This window comes from Lepisosteus oculatus, chromosome 7 (genome assembly GCF_040954835.1).
Source record: "Lepisosteus oculatus isolate fLepOcu1 chromosome 7, fLepOcu1.hap2, whole genome shotgun sequence".
NCBI lineage: Eukaryota > Metazoa > Chordata > Actinopteri > Semionotiformes > Lepisosteidae > Lepisosteus > Lepisosteus oculatus.
In genome coordinates this window covers 27,820,377-27,843,336 of record NC_090702.1, presented here as the reverse complement: position 1 = coordinate 27,843,336, position 22,960 = coordinate 27,820,377, and positions in this window count along the sequence as shown.

Here is a 22,960-nt window from a genome sequence, read left to right as displayed (position 1 = left end):
CTGAGAATACTGTTTGTGGACTACAGTTCAGAATTCAATTGAATCATACCAGCCAACTAGTGTCAAAGCTCAGGGGATTAGGACTGTACAGCTCTCTCTGCAACCTGTTGCTGGACTTCCTAATTGAGAGACCACAGGTAGTGCGAATAAGCAATAAAACATCAAAACACTCACCCTGAGCACAACACACTCGCCCTGAGCACTGGCACCACACAAGGCTGCTGTCTGAGTCCAAGGTTGTACTCCCTGTTCACTCACAACTGCACAGCAAGACATGGCAACAACCGCATCATTAAGTTTTCTGATGACACCACTATAATAGGCTTGATCAGCGATGATGATGAGTCCACTTACAGGGATGAAGCCGTACATGCTGCTGAGGTGGTGTCATAACAATAACCTGGACTTGAATGTGAGTAAAACAAAATAAATAACAGTGGACTTTCGGAGACACAGGCTACACAGTATTGATGGATCGGAAGGGAAAACAGTCACCAGCTTTTGGGAATTCACATTTCTAATTACCTAACCTGGACTGTGAACTATTTCCTGGGGTGTCTCAAGCAAAGGGGGATGCCAGTACCCATGTTGGTGAACTTCTACCACTGCACCATCAAGAGTGTCCATGGTTCGAAGTCTATAACACAGAACCAGTAACCACTAGCCCTCTTCTTCACAGGCCTTCACCCCAGGCACCCTCTTCATGTCCTCAGTCATCTCATCATGAGATCCCTTCTACTCCAACTCCATCTTCCCCTGCCCTCCTCGGCCTATCCATCACAGTTGACCATGTCAGAAGGGAGTTGAGGAGACTCCATCCAAGGGAAGGCAGCGGGTCCTAACGGTGTCAGCTCTAGGGTGCTAAAGATCTGCGCTGACCAGCTGGATTTAATGCTGCAGTACATCTTCAACCAGAGCCTGAGATTAGAAAGGGTTCCGGTGCTCTGGAAGACATCTTGCCTGGTGCCAGTACCCAAGAAGGGGCACCCTAGAGTCTTGAGTGACTACAGAAAAGTAGCACTGACATCACACCTTATGAAAACTCTGGAAAGACTTGTACTGGACCACCTCAGAACCCTGGTGAGTACAGCACTGAACCTCCTGAAGTTCGCCTACCAGTCACACTTGGGAGTGGAGGATGCAGTCATCTATCTGCTACACAGAGTTAACTCTCACCTGGAGAAGACAGGGAGCATTGTGAGAGTTATGTTCTTTGACTTCTCCAGTGCTTTTAACACCATCCATCCACCATTACCGAGAGATAAGCTAAGGGCGGTGCAGGTGGACACTCCCCTGGTGTCCTGGATTATAGACTATCTGAACTGCAGGCCACAGTATGTACGGCTACAGAGCTGTGCATCCGAACAAGTCTCCGCTGATCCCTGTTTTCATCCAAGTTGAGGACATAGAGGGGGTGCAGTACTACAAGAACTCAGGGGTACACCTGGATGATCAGCTGGAGTTGTCTGGTAACACTGACACCCTGTACAAGAAAGGTCAGAGCTGACTATTTTATAAGGCTCAGGTCCTTTAGTGTGTGTGGAACACTGCTACACATTTTTATGAATCAGTGGTGGCAGCGGCCATCTTCTACGCTGTTGTGTGCTGGGGCAAGAGATGCAAATAGGCTCAATAAACTTATCAAGAAGGCTGGCTCTGTGTTGGGGCTGAGCCATGATCCCCTGGAGGTGGTGGCTGAGGAGAATGCTGACCAAGCTCACAGCCATCATGAACAACGCCTCTCATTCGCTTCATGGGACTGTTATTGGGCAGCGGAGCACTTTTAGCAACAGACTGCTCCAGCTATGGTTATCAAGGGAATGTTTCCGCAGGTCTTTCCTCTCTGGCGGCTGTCAGGGTGTATAACACTGCCCTAGGCTAGGACTGTTAGCCCTTCATTTGCTCGTCTATGGACAGCATGTTGCTCCATTGTACTTTTTTTTGGACACTCAATCTGTGTATACCTATGCACATTTTGCACATATTTTATTGTTTTAACAGTGACTATGAGCATATTTTGCACACACCTATGTATTTATTTTTATTTATTTATTTTATAAATATTGTGTATTACTGTACATATTTTAATTTTCTAATGTCAGTTTTTTTGCTTGTCTTGGGCTGGACTGCTCTAACACATCAATTTCCCTCCAAAAGATCAATAAAGTCTTATCTATCTATTTCTAATCCTTATTCACCCACAACTGCGTCGCCAGGAAAAAAACAACCTCAATCATTAAGTTTGCGGACAATACAATGATCATTGGCTTGATCACGAATGGTAATTAGCCTGTGTACAGGGAGGAGGTAAAAATGCTGACAGCATAATGTCAGGACAACAACCTCTCTCTGAACACCAGCAAAACTAAGAAGTTGATCGTGGACTACAGAAAGCATCAAGGAACAGACCACACACCCGTTCACATCAGCAGGTTCTCAGTAGAGATTGTCAACAGTTTCAAATTCCTAGGTGTCAACATCACAGACGGTCTAACCTGGAACCACCACACCAACCTCTTAGCCAAGACAGCACGGCAGCACCTATTCTTTCTCCGCAGACTAAAGATGTTCGGCATGCCGTCACACATCCTGACCAATTTCTACAGGTGCACCACTGAAAGCATCCTAACCGGATGCATCACTGCCTGATATGGTAACTGCTCCCCCCGAGAGTGCAAGGAGGGTAGTGAAACTGGCACAAAACTCTACCGGCTGCACGCTACTGAACATCGAGGATATCTACTCTGTTAGATGCCTCAAGAAGGCCAGGTCTTCAGCCAACCAGCCAACCACAGCAGATGCCTGCAATTACCAAAGCAGCCGCTGGTGAATAGGCAACCTCCTTGAACTAATAGAGTGCACCAATGCTCTCCTGTCACTTGCAATCTCAGGACGCATACAAACAGTGCTAAATACCTCCTATCATACCATACCTCCTTTAGTTACTTTCACACAATCTGTAAATTGTATTGTAAATTGCAGTTGTGCCATTTATTGTATACTAATCTTAATCTAATCCCTATAAATTTCTGTTCTTCTACTCTTCTATCCCTCTTAATGAGCTCGCAGATAAAAGCATTTCATTGCCAAGAACACCGCTGTATTCTGTACTGTTCATACATTGATAAATAAACCTTGATTGATTGATTAGTTGAATAGATCCTTTATGTTTGCTACAAAGATGTGGTAAATGATTTATAACATTCAGCCTTTAGAATGTGCATCACATCCTCTGTCCCCTGTAAGATAGTTGTAGATAGTACCACACTATTATTCAGCACTGGCCAAAAAAGATCAATAATTAGCATTTGTGGTGTGTTAGATGTTAGTGAAATAGTAGTTTCATTGAAACTGTTATACTATGTTTATAAATCCATTTAATATGGAATAATTAATTTGGAATCATATAACTAAAGGGAAATGTTGGTAGCTGACACTACAAATAACCAAAGTATATTTTGGAAAATGTTTGATGTGTTCATTTTAACTACATTTTCAAATTAAGACTTTCTGTTTTTAATGTAGTAATAAAAAATTAAATGCTTGTAGTTTCATTGAAATGCATGTAGAACATGGAAAAAGCAATTAGTTTTTAATTTAGCTCATTTAAGCACAATGATGCATTGGTATTTAAGTGGTTGAATCCTCACCTGCTCCATGGGAGGCCCAGGTTGGATTCCCAGTCAATACACAAGTTGTACTTTTAACAAATTACCCCTTGGGGATAATAAAGATTAATAATCCTTTTCTCATAATAAATTCATTTTCCATCATACTGCAAATAAACTATATACAGTATATATAATATATAAACAAATAAATATTGATGTTATAATTGTTTGCATAGGAGGTGAAACCAAATGAGTTTCCAACTGAAATGATATAAATATAAAACACTGAATGAAAACTTACATGAAATTACTGAGAACCACACTACAAAATAGCATATTAATTCAAAACTCAAAAACATTCTGTTGTAATTATCAGAGCACTGTTGTGGTACAAGGGTGGTTCCCTTAAAGAAACATTATAGAGAGAGAGTAAAATTGTAACAGCACCAATGCAATTTACAGTATGCAACCATTAAGTAATTCATTCGGTAAGATCATGTCGATCACATTCTTGTCTTTCTCTTGCATCTCGAAATAAAGTTCATTGTGTATGCCAGTCAAGTTAGTTAAAATCAGTGTCAATCAGGTTTATTTCGCTTGTTTCAGACAGAAGAGGGTGGGAATAAGGATAAAGCCTGTGTCAGCCTACACTTGAATTTGAATTAAAACAACCATGTATATTTTAAGATTGTGACGCAATTGACTCAGAGCTGTTTTGCAATCGACCAGTCGATCGTAATCGACATAATGAGCACCCCTGTTCTAAGATGAAAATAGGGCAAATCAATAAAAAATATAAAGTTCACAATCTTAAGGTGTTCAGTCTTAACCTGTGCATGTGCACAGCCACAAGGTAACTTTGAATGTCTTATGGACAAAACAAAGCTACACAGCAATTTGGGAAGTAACATCTTCACTTAACCATAGGAGATCTTGGCAATTATAACTGTGCAGTTTGCAAATGATTATTTTTTAACAAATCATGCTAGTAAATTAAATGAATTAATTCATGAGTCATTTAATTTGAGATGATTTAATAATTTGAGCTTAGTGAGATACAGTAAATCAAGCATTAAGCAAGTGGACTGAGCTCTGAAAACCATTTGAGTCAACACATTACGTAACTCATTTCTAATCTCAGAGTTTAGAACATGCAGAAAAGAAACATGTGTCAAATGCTATAAAGTTAACATTAAGCAATCCTAAATTACCAAACTGTAAAAGCACACATAGAGCTGTGATGAATTAATATTAATATGATGATTTGATTTGAGGGCTGTGCATGAAGAATGCATATTGCAATTTATTTCTGATGATTGTATTGATTTAACTTTCCAAAAACTCTCAATGTATGTCAAACTATAAAAATAAATACTTGTTATACCTACCACATGAGGAATATATATTATTTTTAAAGTTTCAGTAATGCAAACATTATGATGTCTTCTGCTGTGAATGAAAATATATCCAACTGTAAACAGTAAAGTAACAAAATGTAAATAACAAGTAAATAACAAAATGTAATGTAACAAAATTGATGCTTGTCTAGTTTTATATTATAATTACACTGTTAAAGATAAATTATTATAGCTAATGACCTTGATTTTAAAAAGACATTTCAGAAAAAGATTAAAAATATAAAACAATTGTCATGTCACTGTTTTATTGTTTTTTATTAGTTCTTCATTAATAATTGGTATTACTATTGAAGTGGCTGTTGAAGTGTCTCAGGATCTAGAAATAATGATAGAATATTAATGTGTTTGCTGAACTTTAACCTGAGAGACAACAGATCAAAAAATGAAATCCTTGGTAACTCATTAAGAGTCCATCAGTGAGAAACCCAGGATAATACAAACAGGTACTGTACTCAGAAGCAGGAGAGAGAAACAGAAAGAGAGGAAGGACATAAGGAACAGAGACACAGAGAAACAAGGCGAAGGGAAAAAATAACATGTGTTGGGCAAGAGGACCTTGTTCAAATTAACCTTAAAGACCAGATTCATGCTACGAATTTGAACCTTGCTTAAGAGAGCTTGCTGTTCTGTTGTTTGAGGAAACTCAGATTTCACTTTAGAAAGGAAATCCACAGTAAAAAGATTGTTTATAAAAATAAATAGGTTGCCATTCTCAGAAGATAGAATTAACACTGTGTTGTATGCTGTTTTATTAATGATGATGGTTAATCTCTGTCGTTGTCCTGTTAGGCATTATATTGAGTTTTTGAATACCAGGTGTAGCATTCTAGGTTTTCCTTGTTGGTCAGGACATACAGATACAGCCATTCAAAATGCACGGTACAAACCCGCGGTACAGGAAATCCACTGCAGGGCACCCCGGTAAGTGATTGGCTGGCCAAAATGACCGACAGGGGCACTCGTGGTGCATTGGTTGGTAGTGAAAAGATTTAATCATTTAATGTCTTTACTGTGCACATTTTAATCCGCTTAGTTTAGAATATTTATATGGAATTTTACCACTATTACCATTTTACCACACATTTTAGTAGCTGAGCATAAAAAGAAGAGGAGCATAACGCATCTGAAGGTCATAAAGGATATTCATTTAGGAACATAAACATTACTGTATGTAAGCTGTACTGTGTATGGCTGGTCTTGGTGCTTACACACCAGTCTTCCATTTCTCCCTAAACATTTTAAGCATGAAAGTTTTATGAAACAGTACCCAAATATGCAATTGCTGTATAGAATGAATTTTTCATTTAAAAAAATTATTTAACATGAAAATTAAGCTGTTTACATCTTCCGCCTGAGAACATAGTCACCCTTGCTACCCATCGCAGAAACATAGCCACTAACTAGCAAAGAGAGGACATTAGCTAGCCAATATGATAAAGAAATAAATGATTATTTTGTTTATTTCTTTTGCACATTTATTTGAGCATTTCCATCGATTGTACAAGCACTTGGAAACGCCCGTTTTCCATGTAAATAGTTCCCTGGTTCCGCACCCCGCACCAAACAAATGTATTTCTAAATATCACAACATGATCGAATTTAAGTCATTTTAATAACAATGAATAGTCACCTATGCGTTACAATATAAACATTTATATTGATTTAAATCGCGTTTAAATCGCCTTTATTTAAAACCTATAAATAAAGCTGATACTGTTTAGACTTTTAATTATTTAAAACTGTATTACAGCAGCACAATGCGCAATGCAACGTAAATCGCTATCTTTGTCTTCTGCATAATAATGTTCACATCTCTGTCCAGCAAATTAACAATAATAATAATAATGAACTTTATTGTAAATGGTGCCTTTAAAGTTGGCTCCTCAAAGCGCTTTACAGGATAAAAACAATAACAACAATAGTGTTAGGCTGGGCAAACGATTTTTTTTAAATAGAAATACAAAATGAGATATAATGATATGTTTCGGCTTAGACATTTACGAAGAGCATAACACGTGGGCGGTGTAGTGGTCGGCCCTGGCTTTCCCATCTATACCGATGCACTGCAAGTACAACCCCCCTCTCTGCGGTGCTACTCAATGAAATCGCTTTAACATGCTAATGCGTTGGTTTAACAGTCCAGGCGTGGCAAGCTTCTAATGTCAACCCGACTATGGCAAAAGGAACCCATCTTTCATTGGAAGACAATGAACATATTCTAGCCTTAAATGAATTAATAGCAAACATGGTTTACATAAAAGACATTTTCCAAGAAAGTTTAGCCTTTGTCACTACTGAAACCACTAAATAAAGATATAAATATAGAAATCTTAAGATTTTTAAAATACATGACTTTGCTAAAATTTATTTAAAAATTAAAACGATTACAAATGCCAGCGGAGAGAGAGAACAGGGGAGGGGTGTTGGTTTTGCATAAGGGGCCGGGCTATGGAAATGAGGTCTATTTGGGAATGTGTAGTTACATGTTCTGGCTGTTTGTGAATTATCGTTGTTGAGTGTGGAGTGTTGAGGTATTGATTTTGTGTAATGCTTTATGTTGAAAATTGAGGTGGATTTTGTTTATGAAAAGGAGGATAAACTGGGATGGGAGGAGGGTTTGGTTTTGCATAAGGGGCAGGATTATGATAATTGGAGGAATTTGAGAGAGTTTGTGGGCTATTTTTGGTTTGTATTACGAATAGTTCGTACAAGATATTGAGATTTGTTGTTGTTTTGTTGAGATTTAACTCCGCAAGTCTGAGTTCTTGTGTCTGTCCTATCCGAGCCCGAAAGTATTACAATATGTATCTTTATAGCAGGTTGTGTACAGCTTTTTAGTATAGATTACACTTTTCTAAAATGTATTTAAAAAATAAAAACGATTACAATCTAATCTTTCCACGTTTGATCCCAAGATCCCAAGAAAAATACATCTAAATGGGGAGAAAGCTATGCTGAAAGATACTTAGAAGACAAAGATATCAATTTATGTTGCATTTGTCTGATTGTGAATCAAAAAACACATATATTTAAACACGCGTTTGCATTATAATATTATTATTATTATTTGCATTTGCATATCAATATAAATGTTTATATTGTAACGCATAGGTGACTATTCATTGTTATTAAAATGACTCCTGAAATCTGACTGTCGGACACCCTTCTGAAGTGGTTCCATAATATCTGGTATACGGAAAAGAAAGCGTTGATTTTATGAAAAATCAATTATGAAATTATGAAACGTTCTGTTAAAAGCAAGGGAGTTTTTATGTCCGTTGCAGTAAAAGAAAATGCCTGACAAAGTAGGGCTTGGATAGATTCCAAGTGCTTGTACAAATGTGCTAAAGAAATTAGCAAAAAAAGTCATTCCTTTATCATTTCTTTATCGTATTGGCTAGCTAATGCCCTGTTTGTCAAAGAAAAAACTAAAAGTATTTTCGTTTAAAATGACGGTTAGAAAGAATGTGGACCAGCGTAATACTTTGAGTTTACAGCTTGTCCAAAGTCATTCATTATTAATACTATTAGTAATATCTTCAGTAAAGGCTTTGATGCATAAATATTTCTGATAAAGGTAGGTTGTGTACTTTTGTCCAACTAAGCAATCTTGCTTTCATAAAATATACCAACTTTTTAATGACTGATGATTAACATTCTGTAATACACAGTTTAAATTTAAAAGCTCAAATGCTGTACATGAGAGGTTAAGCTTTATTGGCCCCTCCTGGCGGTTTTACAAGGTGATTCCGGCATGACATCAAATGACGCGATATACCGGATAATACTGCGTTTTGATGCGACACGCCCACCGGGGTAACCGCGAAATACCCCACCCATTTTGAATGGCTGCATCTGTAGGCCTCCTAGATGCCTTGTTGGTAAACAACATAACTTGTACTGTATGTTTTATGTAGTGTAGTGTGTGTTATTGAAATTGTTAATGAATATTTGCTTATCCCAGTTTTCTTAATTTATTGCTCTTTCACCAAAGCTTTTGTTTCCTACTGAGACACACCTGTGTCTCATTGTTTTTCGGACTAAGTCCTTTCTATCTGCGGGTCAGCTGACTTCTCTTAGCGGCCATCTTGGTCAGATCTAAGTCAAGTATAGTGAGCAGATCGTTCCTGAAATACCTGTCCTGGATGACCCTTCCTCTAGTCATCTTACAGGGGTTATGATTATTTATTTTAATTACTTATTATCCTACTTGGTGTATTCTATTTTTCATAACCACTATATTTGTAACATAATTTATTTTGCCTTACCTTTGGCATATTTTCTTTTGAATAAAAATTTTAAAAAAATTATGTCCATGTACTTTGGCTATATTTTTTACTTATTTATTTTTTATTTATTTATTACTTTTTACCTTGCAAAAGACAGCTTTATGTAACAAACAGCATAAGCTCATGAACAGAACTGTCTATACTAAATTTTTCCTTAGGAATTAAAAACGATATAACAAAAAAGTTATGTTTCTCAATCTATAACTAATATTTCAGATATACAAATATACAAATCAAAACTTTAGAAAGGTTTTGTAATTACCTATATATGGAATTCCGTGGCACTGTGCCATTTGGTTATTTGATTCATGGTACATCTACTATTGAGAATAACAAAAAAATATTATGCTGTATTCTGTTTGATACACCCAATACTAGTGACATTTAGGGTCTATGCAAACATTACTGCATTAATTGGCTATAAATAGCAGTTCCTAGCAACATTATGTGATGTGGAAGTGATGTTATACCATTGTAAATGAAACAGTAGTTCACAAGTGAATCAAACATTTCCATATTGTTTTTAGATAATTTGGGAGGATGCCCAAGTGTAACACATTTATGCACACTTATAGTATAAGGTACATTTACCTTCTAGTTTCTCAGAGCATTGTTGTTTGTGCCCAGAAGACACTCCGGTTTGTGCGGTGTATAAGAAAATAGAGGAAATGGTCATAATAGTTCAATTAATAAGAGTTCAATTTGGAGGGACAGTTTGAGCTAGTGTCTGTCACGATTGTAATCCCTCCCCCATAAGGGTGTTCTGGCTCTTTTACCTGATCTCCTGATCTTCTGGAACTGCCTCCTGTTCCTATCTCCTCTTTAAAAGCCAGACGTTCCCAGTATTTCGGGCTCAGCTTTGGAAGATGGACGCCACAACGCTTGCCTATTTTCCGGGTTGTCCGAAGGCAAGCCTTTTCCCCGACGTCCTGACCATCTGGGCTGGGAGCGCCTGGCCCCGTTACCCTTTTTTATTCCCCCGACCCTTCGCCGGATCCCGCTCTGGCTTTTAACTTTGTCTCGTCTTTGTCACAGATGGACCACATGGCTCAGGAGATTTGCATCCCCTGGATCTCTTACGAACACTCCTCGGACTTGTTTTCCTTGGACCACGCTTCCCTGAGCACCGGTGTACATTGAACATGCCCCCCCTGTACTTCTTCCAGCCCCTATCGTAGTCCTTTTTTTCCCTGTGTTTCTCACTCCCTTCTGGATTATGCCGTCTGCATAAGGTTCTGAAAGACGCTTCATAACAGTGTCAGGGTGATACAATATACAGTACATTCCACTTCTTAATTATCAATATGAACAGTTTCAAATAGATATTAGGTGTCTTTAAAAATTGTATTTCACCTTCCTTAAGATCTGTGCCTTTCTACAGCTTTATCCTTCATAACTTAATGTTTTGCTTTGAACGCTGTTATCGCACACAGACTTATCAAATTATGGACTTATACTTATTTAGGTGTACTAAACATTTTTTTTCTTTGCAGTGTTTCTTTCATCCATAAATGTATTAAGTTTGAGTACTTTAAGTACTAAGTATTAAGTTTTGTTAAATATATTTCCCTTTAAAATGTGTAAGCACCATTTGTAATTCAACAAATTGGGATGTTCTTGGCAAGCAGTGAATATGTTTGGTTACTGATGGTTGCTACAAAGTATACAACATATATATATATGAATAATAATAAAATGATACATCAAATCTAATATCCAGAAAACAAAAAATATACATCTGGAGAACAGCATGCTAAAGAAGACAGCTTAATTTAAAAAAGGCAAATTAAACAGAAAACATTGTAGGCAACAAAACATGTGAAATTTACTTTTTAAATAATGCAAGTTACTGTATGATATTAACCTTTTGCAATTGAACTATTGGGAATTTGTTCTTTAGCTCTTGCAGCCTGATGACTTGTGGAAAAAGTCATTTGGTGATGCTGAACCATATCCACTATGTACCTCAAATGGACAAATTTTAATAACAATAAGAATATATGACTCAAAGTAGAAACATAAAATAATAATGTAAATTGTTTTTTAACTTGTTGTCGTAGGCTCTCGTGTTTTTAAGGTAAAGGTGATTCAATCTTATTTAAGTGAAGAACTACACTAAAATGGTAAATCTACAGAAGCTGGTGATACTGTGTGTAACATGTTCCGTCATAAACACATTACATACCAAAAACATAAAAAAGATTTCATTTGACTTGCAAAATCACTTAAGGAAAAGCGTGGGCAGTCAAATATGTGGAAACCACCTTATTTTTTAAAGTTCTCCAATTTCAATTTAGCTTTTTTTTAATCAGACATTTACGGGACTGAAATCCACTTAGAATAATTTAACTTAATGGGAGTTTTTTCTTGAAATGTAGTGGTGAGTGGAAATGAATTTCCAAAGCTGGTGGAGCCAGAAATTACTTAAAGGCCATTTAGACTCCAAAGACCACTTGGTCGCTATAAATTCTCAATAAAGCTGGATTAAACTGTCATTCAATTTCAATGTGTTCCAATGATCATTACAGTTTTATAAAGGAGGGAACTGTGATTAATACTTTAGCTTTTAAATATGACTTGTATAATATATTTTTCTATTCTTTTATTCAGTTCTGATATCACCTAGAAAAAGATAAATTAAATCTTCCATTTAAAAGCAACACTGTCAGAAATGAAAGTGATCTGTGGCTTTATTTCACATACTCTTTTAATTGATAAAGCATTTTATTTGTAATTTTTTTTTTATTTTGGTACAAAAAGTCTCAGGGACAGATATACTAAGAAAGGACAATTATAGTTGAAATGTGAGAATTTGCTAAGTAAACATTGCATACTATGTACTAAGAGGCACAGTGGAGCAGTGGTTAACATTGCTGCCTCACAGTGCTGGAGCCCTGGGCTTGGTTACTGGGGTGCTGGTATCTGTGGAGGTTGAATGTTCTTGCCATGTTCATGTGGGTTTCCTCCAGGTGCTCCTGTTTCTTCCTACAGTCCAAAGGCATAATGGTACAGTAGGTTAATTGGCTGCTGAGAAAAGTATGAGTGTGTGCATGTTTGTGTTTTTATGTGCCCTGTGATGGACTGGCATCCATCACCCATCAGTGGTTTATCTTGTCTTGGTCCCGTTGCTTGCCCGGATTGACTCTGGCCTCCCTGTTACCCTGTGTATTGTATAAAGTGCTTAGAAAAAGGACTGATGGACTATGTAATAAAAGAAAATATGTTAGTGAGAAAAGCTGCAATATGCTTTTTTTACAAATGTTCCTATAGAGCTGTATGTTTTAGCATTACATATGGAAAGACATTTGCTCCCAGTACACATGGGGAATCAGAATACCAAAGAAGTATTTTTTCAATACTTGTAGGTCAAACCTGCTTTTAGGGGAAAATGAATTTGGGAGCTTGTCTCAGTAAAACATTAAGCATGCATGCATGGTAACGCATGAGAAAATGTGGACTGGGAGATATGTTGCCCCAGTCCCCTGGAAAGAGCCAGAGGCAAGAACAAGCAGAGTGGATAATAGTTTTAACAAAGTAGGGATAGCATGACTTTTTTAGATTTTAAGCATAGTAGAAGAAACCCTAATCTCCCTCTGTTCTTTCTTATGTATAAATTTCCTTTTGTGCAACTTCACTCATTTATTCTCATTGTGCAGTCAGCTGAACAAGAATAATGATTTACTTCTCTGTAATTTATTGCTCACCTTCCCACCCAGTCAGGAACTCCATGCAATGACCATGGATCTCTGTCCAGATTTGGAGCACAATTCAAACTTGAACACCGTCTTTAGAGTATCTATTGACTATCTGGCTCTAAGTTTTGTCTGTCTCCTACAGTGATTTTGTAATAAAGATTGAACCATGAAATTGTGAGCTTTAAAAGAAGATATGTGATACAATCATTGAAAATCACGTATCAAGAAAAGACTCAAGACTGCACATCTCCTACTCAACACCATTTCAGTCAAACATGTTGGTGGCAGTATTACGCTATGGGGAGGCTTGTTAGAATGGAAGGAAATAAGGTTTCAACAAAGTACAGGCAATTACTAGATTAAAAAAAATGTTTCAGTCTTCTAAAGACTTAAAACTGTAGTGAACTTTCAGCTGTCAGCAGGACCAAATAACAAGGCCAGATCTACACAGGAAAAGAATAAGAAGATAGAATGTGGACCTTAGTGGTCCAATCAAAGTCCTGACTTGAATCCCATTGCAAATCCGTGAAAAGATGTGGAAACCGCTACAAGCAATTTCCAAGCAACTTGAAGAAATCAGTTTGAGACTGACTGGGAAAAATATTGTATGTGCAAATCTCTTAGAGACTTACCCAAAAAGACTTCTGGGTAAAAGCTGCATCCACAGTGTTTCTAAGTTTTTGTGTTTTTTTGTCTCTTAAAATTTTTTCAGACATTTACTGTAACTAATCTTACCTTTTGATATTTTCAGTTTGAGGATTTGAGTTTTAGATAAAAGAATTAGTTTTATAAAAAATACATACATAGTTTATTCACGCATGTACTATTATGTATTACACGCATCATTTTCTACTTTTAAAAAATAGGACACCATATGAAGGACCTAAATACCTTTTCAAAAGATTGTATCACCTAAAAAAGCTTTGTATCCTCTTTTTGAAAAATAATTTAGTGGAGACTGTTAATTGTTAATTTAACATTTAATGTTGTAATGTTAAATCAAGCTAAATTACTTGATTGATTAGATAACTTTAATAGAATAGAATCTGTTTCAGTTCTGATTAACAATATTTTTTGTGCCAAAACATTGATGGAGTTTAATAAATTTTAATGGAGTTATTGTAAGTGTGTGTGCTCAGATTGATTTTCATTGGATAGCAACCCATTATCTTTGGCTGTGAACTCTTTTTTGTATGTCCTAATATGCTGTTCATATTACTGAAAGGGGTGATATAAAATACCCTTTATTTTCTCATTCTTGAAGACAATCTCATATTTCCTCATGAAGCAATTACATTGGCCAAGATTAGGGCGAATGTTTTATTCATATTGTTTTTCTAAAAGGTTTGCTGATTAGGACAGATTAAGTTTAACATATTTTCCTGAGTTCTTGAACAACTTGGCAAAATTTAAGCTTTGAAATGGCTGGCAGCTTTAGCATATTTCATTAAAATGAGATGGGAAATCTCATTTGCACAAAATCCATCCCATTTTTTGACTTACAGGAAAGCACAGAATTAATAATTCCTCAAAGGCTTGGCTGCAAAGACTAATTACATCTACTGTACAAAATATTTCTTAAAGGCTTTGAGATATCATTGTGCTTGGTACTGTATGTACCATTTGAAAGCATTTTTCACCTCAATGAAAATTTGCCTAAAGAAGACAGATTTTTAAAGATGATACATTTCCAAGAGGTTTTGAAAACCGTTTGGGTTGTTTGAGACTCATGTTTTTGGGTTTGAGGAAAAAATTCAAATCTCATGATTGGAAGGCTTCTGAGACACCCTGCAGGACTGTACACTTTTCAACCATAGCTAGGGTTAGGGTTAGCGATCCCATACGACGTAGAAGTTTTCTACTGTCAGTCCTGCATTCAGGGCCCACAGTTATCTTTAGGATGAGTGATAATTTGCTCCTATCTGCACTTTTAGTTTTCGGACACTTTTGGCCACCTTTCAGAATATTGCCCCATTCACTGATTTTATCCCAAAAGTGAGCCAGATGAAAAGTGTGAAGAATACCTGTTCTAAGGGGTAAACTCTCTTCATTTTGTCATTTAAAGTGCAGCAAGAAGTGTAACTTTGGGCAAAATTCTATGGTTCTTTTAACCCTAACCCTAGCCAGGCATTAAAAGCTTGCCGATGTATGTACCATTTGACAGCATTTTTCACGTCAATGAAAATTTGCCTAAAGAAGACAGATTATTAAAGAAGATACATTTCCAAGAGGTTTTGAAAACCGTTTGGGTTGTTTGAGATTTATATTTATGGGTTTGAGGAAAAAATTAAAATCTCATGATTGGAGGGCTTCTGAGACACCCTGCAGGAATGTACACTTTTCAACCCTAGCAAGGGTTAGGGTTAGCGATCCCACACGACGTATACGTTTTTTACTGTCAGTGCTGCATTCCGGGCCCCCAGTTAACTTTAGGATGAGTGATAATTTGTTCCTATCTGCACTTTTAGTTTTCGGACACTTTTTGCCACCTTTCAATATATTGCCCCATTCACTGATTTTATCGAAAAAGTGAGCCAGATGAAAAGTGTGAAGAATACCTGTTCTAAGGGGTAAACTCTCTTCATTTTGTCATTTAAAGTGCAGCTAGAAGGGTAACTTTGGGCAATATTCTATGTTTCTTTTAACCCTAACCCTAGCCAGGCATCAAAAGGTTGCCGATGTATGTACCATTTTAAAGCATTTTTTACCTCATTGAAAATTTGCCTAAAGAAGACAGATTATTTAAGAAAATACATTTCCAAGAGGTTTTGAAAACCGTTTGGGTTGTTTGAGACTCATATTTATGGGTTTGAGGAAAAAATTAAAATCTCATGATTGGAGGGCTTCTGAGACACCCTGCAGGAATGTACACTTTTCAACCCTAGCGAGGGTTAGGTTAGCGATCCCACACGACGTATACGTTTTTAAATGTCAGTGCTGCATTTCGGGCCCCCAGTTCACTTTAGGATGAGTGATAATTTGCTCCTATCTGCACATTTAGTTTTCGGACACTTTTGGCCACCTTTCAATAAATTGCCCCGTTCACTAATTTTATCCCAAAAGTGACCCAGATGAAAAGTGTGAAGAATACCTGTTCTAAGGTGTAAACTCTCTTCATTTTGTCATTTAAAGTGCAGCTTGAAGTGTAACTTTGGGCAACATTCTATGGTTCTATTAACCCTAACCCTAGACAGGCATTAAAGGCATGCCGATGTACAGTATGTATCATTTGACAGCATTTTTCACCTCAATGAAAATTTGCCTAAAGAAGACAGATTATTAAAGAAGATAAATTTCCAAGAGGTTTTGAAAACCGTTTAGGTTGTTTGAGACTCATGTTTTTGGGTTTGAGGAAAAAATTCAAATATCATGATTGGAGGGCTTCTTAGACACCCTGCAGGAATGTACACTTTTCAACCCTAGCTAGGGTTAGGGTTTGCGATCCCACACGACGTAGAAGTTTTTTACTGTCAGTGCTGCATTCCGGGCCCCCAGTTAACTTTAGGATGAGTGATAATTTGCTCCTATCTGCACTTTTAGTTTTGGGACACATTTGGCCACCTTTCAATAAATTGCCCCATTCACTGATTTTATCCCAAAACTGAGCCAGATGAAAAGTGTGAAGAATACCTGTTCTAAGGGGTAAACTCTCTTCATTTTGTCATTTAAAGTGCAGCTAGAAGTGTAACTTTGGGCAAAATTCTATGGTTCTTTTAACCCTAACCCTAGCCAGGCATCAAAAGCTTGCCGATGTATGTACCATTTGACAGCATTTTTCACCTCAATGAAAATTTGCCTAAAGAAGACAGATTTTAAAAAAATATACATTTCCAAGAGGTTTTGAAAACCGTTTGGGTTGTTTGAGACTCATATTTTTGGGTTTGAGGAAAAAATTCAAATCTCATGATTGGAGGGCTTCTGAGACACCCTGCAGGAATGTACACTTTTCAAGCCTAGCGAGGGTTAGGGTTAGCGATCCCACACGACGTATACGTTTTTAACAGTCAGTGCTGCATTCCGGGCCCCCAGTTAACTTTAGGATGAGTGATAATTTGCTCCTATCTGCACTTTTAGTTTTCGGACACTTTTGGCCACCTTTCAATAAATTGCCCCATTCACTAATTTTATCCCAAATGTGAGCTAGATGAAAAGTGTGAAGAATACCTGTTCTAAGGGGTAAACTCTCTTCATTTTGTCAATTAAAGTGCATCTAGAAGTGTAACTTTGGGCAAAATTCTATGGTTCTTTTAACCCTAACCCTAGCCAGGCATCAAAAGCTTGCCGATGTATGTACCATTTGACAGCATTTTTCACCTCAATGAAAATTTGCCTAAAGAAGACAGATTATTAAAGAAGATACATTTCCAAGAGGTTTTGAAAACTGTTTGGATTGTTTGAGACTCATATTTTTGGGTTTGAGGAAAAATTTCAAATCTCATGATTGGAGGGCTTCTGAGACACCCTGCAGGAATGTATACTTTTCAACCCTAGCAAGGGTTAGGGTTAGCGATCCCACACGACGTAGAAGTTTTTTACTGTCAGTGCTGCATTCCGGGCCCCCAGTTAACTTTAGGATGAGTGATAATTTGCTCCTATCCGCACTTTTAGTTTTCGGACAATTTTGGCCACCTTTCAATAAATTGCCCCATTCACTGATTTTATCCCAAAAGTGAGCCAGATGAAAAGTGTGAAGAATACCTGTTCTAAGGGGTAAACTCTCTTCATTTTGTCATTTAAAGTGCAGCTAGAAGTGTAACTTTGGGCAATATTCTATGGTTCTTTTAACCCTCACCCTAGCCAGGCATCAAAAGCTTGCCGATGTATGTACCATTTGAAAGCATTTTTTACCTCAATGAAAATTTGCCTAAAGCAGACAGATTATTAAAGAAGATACATTTCTAAGAGGTTTTGAAAACCGTTTGGGTTGTTTGAGACTCATATTTATAGGTTTGAGGAAAAAATTCAAATCTCATGATTGGAGGGCTTCTGAGACACCCTGCAGGAATGTACACTTTTCAACCCTAGCGAGGGTTAGGGTTAGCGATCCAACACGACGTATACGTTTTTAACTGTCAGTGCTGCATTCCGGGCCCCCAGTTAACTTTAGGATGAGTGATAATTTGCTCCTATCTGCACTTTTAGTTTTCGGACACTTTTGGCCACCTTTCAATAAATATCCCCATTCACTGATTTTATCCCAAAACTGAGCCAGATGAAAAGTGTGAAGAATACCTGTTCTAAGAAGTAAACTCTCTTCATTTTGTCATTTAAAGTGCAGCTAAAAGTGTAACTTTGGGCAAAATTCTATGTTTCTTTTAACCCTAACCCTAGCCAGGCATCAAAAGCTTGCCGATGTATGTACCATTTGAAAGCATTCTTTACCTCAATGAAAATTTGCCTAAAGAAGACAGATTATTAAAGAAGATACATTTCCAAGAGGTTTTGAAAACCGTTTGGGTTGTTTGAGACTCATATTTTTGGGTTTGAGGAAAAAATTCAAATCTCATGATTGGAGGGCTTCTGAGACACCCTGCAGGAATATACACTTTTCAACCGTAGCTAGGGTTAGGGTTTGCGATCCCACACGACGTAGAAGTTTTTTACTGTCAGTGTTGAATTCCGGGCCCCCAGTTAACTTTAGGATGAGTGATAATTTGTTCCTATCTGCACTTTTAGTTTTCGGACACTTTTGGCCACCTTTCAATAAAATTCTCCATTCACTGATTTTATCCCAAAAGTGAGCCAGATGAAAAGTGTGAAGAATACCTGTTGTAAGGGGTAAACTCTCTTCATTTTGTCATTTAAAGTGCATCTAGAAGTGTAACTTTGGGCAAAATTCTATGGTTCTTTTAACCCTAACCCTAGCCAGGCATCAAAAGCTTGCCGATGTATGTACCATTTGAAAGCATTTTTCACCTCAATGAAAATTTGCCTAAAGAAGACAGATTTTAAAAAAATATACATTTCCAAGAGGTTTTGAAAACCATTTGGGTTGTTTGAGACTCATGTTTTTGGGTTTGAGGAAAAAATTCAAATATCATGATTGGTGGGCTTCTGAGACACCCTGCAGGAATATACACTTTTCAACTCTAGCTGGGGTTAGGGTTAGCGATCCCACACGACATATACGTTTTTTACTGTCAGTGCTGCATTCCGGGCCCCCAGTTATCTTTAGGATGAGTGATAATTTGCTCCTATCTGCACTTTTAGTTTTAGGACACTTTTGGCCACCTTTCAATAAATTGCACCATTCATTGATTTTATCCCAAAAGTGAGCCAGATGAAAGGTGTGAAGAAAACCTGTTCTAAGGGGTAAACTCTCTTCATTTTGTCATTTAAAGTGCAGCTAGAAGTGTAACTTTGGGCAAAATTCTATGGTTCTTTTAACCCTAACCATAGCCAGGCATCAAAAACTTGCCGATGTATGTACCATTTGACAGCATTTTTCACCTCAATGAAAATTTGCCTAAAGAAGACAGATTATTAAAGAAGATACATTTCCAAGAGGTTTTGAAAACCGTTTGGGTTGTTTGAGACTCATATTTATGGGTTTGAGGAAAAAATTCAAATCTCATGATTGGAGGGCTTCTGAGACACCCTGCAGGAATGTACACTTTTCAACCCTAGCTAGGGTTAGGGTTAGCGATCCCACACGATGTAGAAGTTTTTTACTGTCAGTGCTGCATTCCGGGCCCCCAGTTAACTTTAGGATGAGTGATAATTTGTTTCTAACTGCACTTTTAGTTTTCGGACACTTTTGGCCACTTTTCAATAAATTGCCCCATTCATTGATTTTATCCTAAAAGTGAGCCAGATGAAAGGTGTGAAGAATACCTGTTCTAAGGGGTAAACTCTCTTCATTTTGTCATTTAAAGTGCAGCTAGAAGTGTAACTTTGGGCAAAATTCTATGGTTCTTTTAACCCTAACCCTAGCCAGGCATCAAAAGCTTGCCGATGTATGTACCATTTGACAGCATTTTTCACCTCAATGAAAATTTGCCTAAAGAAGACAGTTTATTAAAGAAGATACATTTCCAAGAGGTTTTGAAAACCGTTTTGGTTGTTTGAGACTCATATTTATGGGTTTGAGGAAAAAATTCAAATCTCATGATTGGAGGGCTTCTGAGACACCCTGCAGGAATGTACACTTTTCAACCCTAGCTAGGGTTAGGGTTAGCGATCCCACACGATGTAGAAGTTTTTTACTGTCAGTGCTGCATTCCGGGCCCCCAGTTAACTTTAGGATGAGTGATAATTTGTTCCTATCTGCACTTTTAGTTTTCGGACACTTTTGGCCACTTTTCAATAAATTGCCCCATTCACTGATTTTATCCCAAAACTGAGCCAGATGAAAGGTGTGAAGAATACCTGTTCTAAGGGGTAAACTCTCTTCATTTTGTCAATTAAAGTGCATCTAGAAGTGTAACTTTGGGCAAAATTCTATGGTTCTTTTAACCCTAACCCTAGCCAGGCATCAAAAGCATGCCGATGTATTTACCATTTGACAGCATTTTTCACCTCAAAGACAATTTGCCTTAAGAAGACAGATTATTAAAGAAGATACATTTCCAAAAGGTTTTGAAAACTGTTTGGGTTGTTTGAGACTCATATTTTTGTGTTTGAGGAAAGAATTCAAATCTCATGATTGGAGGGCTTCTGAGACACCCTGCAGGAATGTACACTTTTCAACCCTAGCAAGGGTTAAGGTTAGCGATCCCACAAAACGTAGAAGTTTTTTACTGTCAGTGCTGCATTCAGGGCCCCCAGTTAACTTTAGGATGAGTGATAATTTGCTCCTATCTGCACTTTTAGTTTTCGGACACTTTTGGCCACCTTTCAATAAATTGCCCCATTCACTGATTTTATCCCAAAAGTAAGCCAGATGAAAAGTGTGAAGAATACCTGTTCTAAGGGGTAAACTCTCTTCATTTTGTCATTTAAAGTGCAGCTAGAAGTGTAACTTTGGGCAAAATTCTATGGTTCTTTTAACCCTTACCCTAGCCAGGCATCAAAAGCTTGCCGATGTACGTACCATTTGACAGCATTTTTCACCTCAATGAAAATTTGCCTAAAGAAGACAGATTATTAAAGAAGATACATTTCCAAGAGGTTTTGAAAACCGTTTGGGTTGTTTGAGACTCATATTTTTGGGTTTGAGGAAAAAATTCAAATCTCATGATTGGAGGGCTTCTGAGACACCCTGCAGGAATATACACTTTTCAACCGTAGCTAGGGTTAGGGTTTGCGATCCCACACGACGTAGAAGTTTTTTACTGTCAGTGTTGAATTCCGGGCCCCCAGTTAACTTTAGGATGAGTGATAATTTGTTCCTATCTGCACTTTTAGTTTTCGGACACTTTTGGCCACCTTTCAATAAATTTCTCCATTCACTGATTTTATCCCAAAAGTGAGCCAGATGAAAAGTGTGAAGAATACCTGTTGTAAGGGGTAAACTCTCTTCATTTTGTCATTTAAAGTGCATCTAGAAGTGTAACTTTGGGCAAAATTCTATGGTTCTTTTAACCCTAACCCTAGCCAGGCATCAAAAGCTTGCCGATGTATGTACCATTTGAAAGCATTTTTCACCTCAATGAAAATTTGCCTAAAGAAGACAGATTTTAAAAAAAATATACATTTCCAAGAGGTTTTGAAAACCGTTTGGGTTGTTTGAGACTCATGTTTTTGGGTTTGAGGAAAAAATTCAAATATCATGATTGGTGGGCTTCTGAGACACCCTGCAGGAATATACACTTTTCAACTCTAGCTGGGGTTAGGGTTAGCGATCCCACACGACATATACGTTTTTTACTGTCAGTGCTGCATTCCGGGCCCCCAGTTATCTTTAGGATGAGTGATAATTTGCTCCTATCTGCACTTTTAGTTTTAGGACACTTTTGGCCACTTTTCAATAAATTGCCCCATTCATTGATTTTATCCCAAAAGTGAGCCAGATGAAAGGTGTGAAGAATACCTGTTCTAAGGGGTAAACTCTCTTCATTTTGTCATTTAAAGTGCAGCTAGAAGTGTAACTTTGGGCAAAATTCTATGGTTCTTTTAACCCTAACCATAGCCAGGCATCAAAAGCTTGCCGATGTATGTACCATTTGACAGCATTTTTCACCTCAATGAAAATTTGCCTAAAGAAGACAGATTATTAAAGAAGATACATTTCCAAGAGGTTTTGAAAACCGTTTGGGTTGTTTGAGACTCATATTTATGGGTTTGAGGAAAAAATTCAAATCTCATGATTGGAGGGCTTCTGAGACACCCTGCAGGAATGTACACTTTTCAACCCTAGCTAGGGTTAGGGTTAGCGATCCCACACGATGTAGAAGTTTTTTACTGACAGTGCTGCATTCCGGGCCCCCAGTTAACTTTAGGATGAGTGATAATTTGTTCCTATCTGCACTTTTAGTTTTCGGACACTTTTGGCCACTTTTCAATAAATTGCCCCATTCATTGATTTTATCCCAAAAGTGAGCCAGATGAAAGGTGTGAAGAATACCTGTTCTAAGGGGTAAACTCTCTTCATTTTGTCAATTAAAGTGCATCTAGAAGTGTAACTTTGGGCAAAATTCTATGGTTCTTTTAACCCTAACCCTAGCCAGGCATCAAAAGCATGCCGATGTATTTACCATTTGACAGCATTTTTCACCTCAAAGACAATTTGCCTTAAGAAGACAGATTATTAAAGAAGATACATTTCCAAGAGGTTTTGAAAACCGATTGGGTTGTTTGAGACTCATATTTTTGGGTTTGAGGAAAAAATTCAAATCTCATGATTGGAGGGCTTCTGAGACACCCTGCAGGAATGTACACTTTTCAACCCTAGCTAGGGTTAGGGTTAGCGATCCCACACGACGTAGAAGTTTTTTTCCTGTCAGTGCTGCATTCCAGGCCCCCAGTTAACTTTAGGATGAGTGATAATTTGTTCCTATCTGCACTTT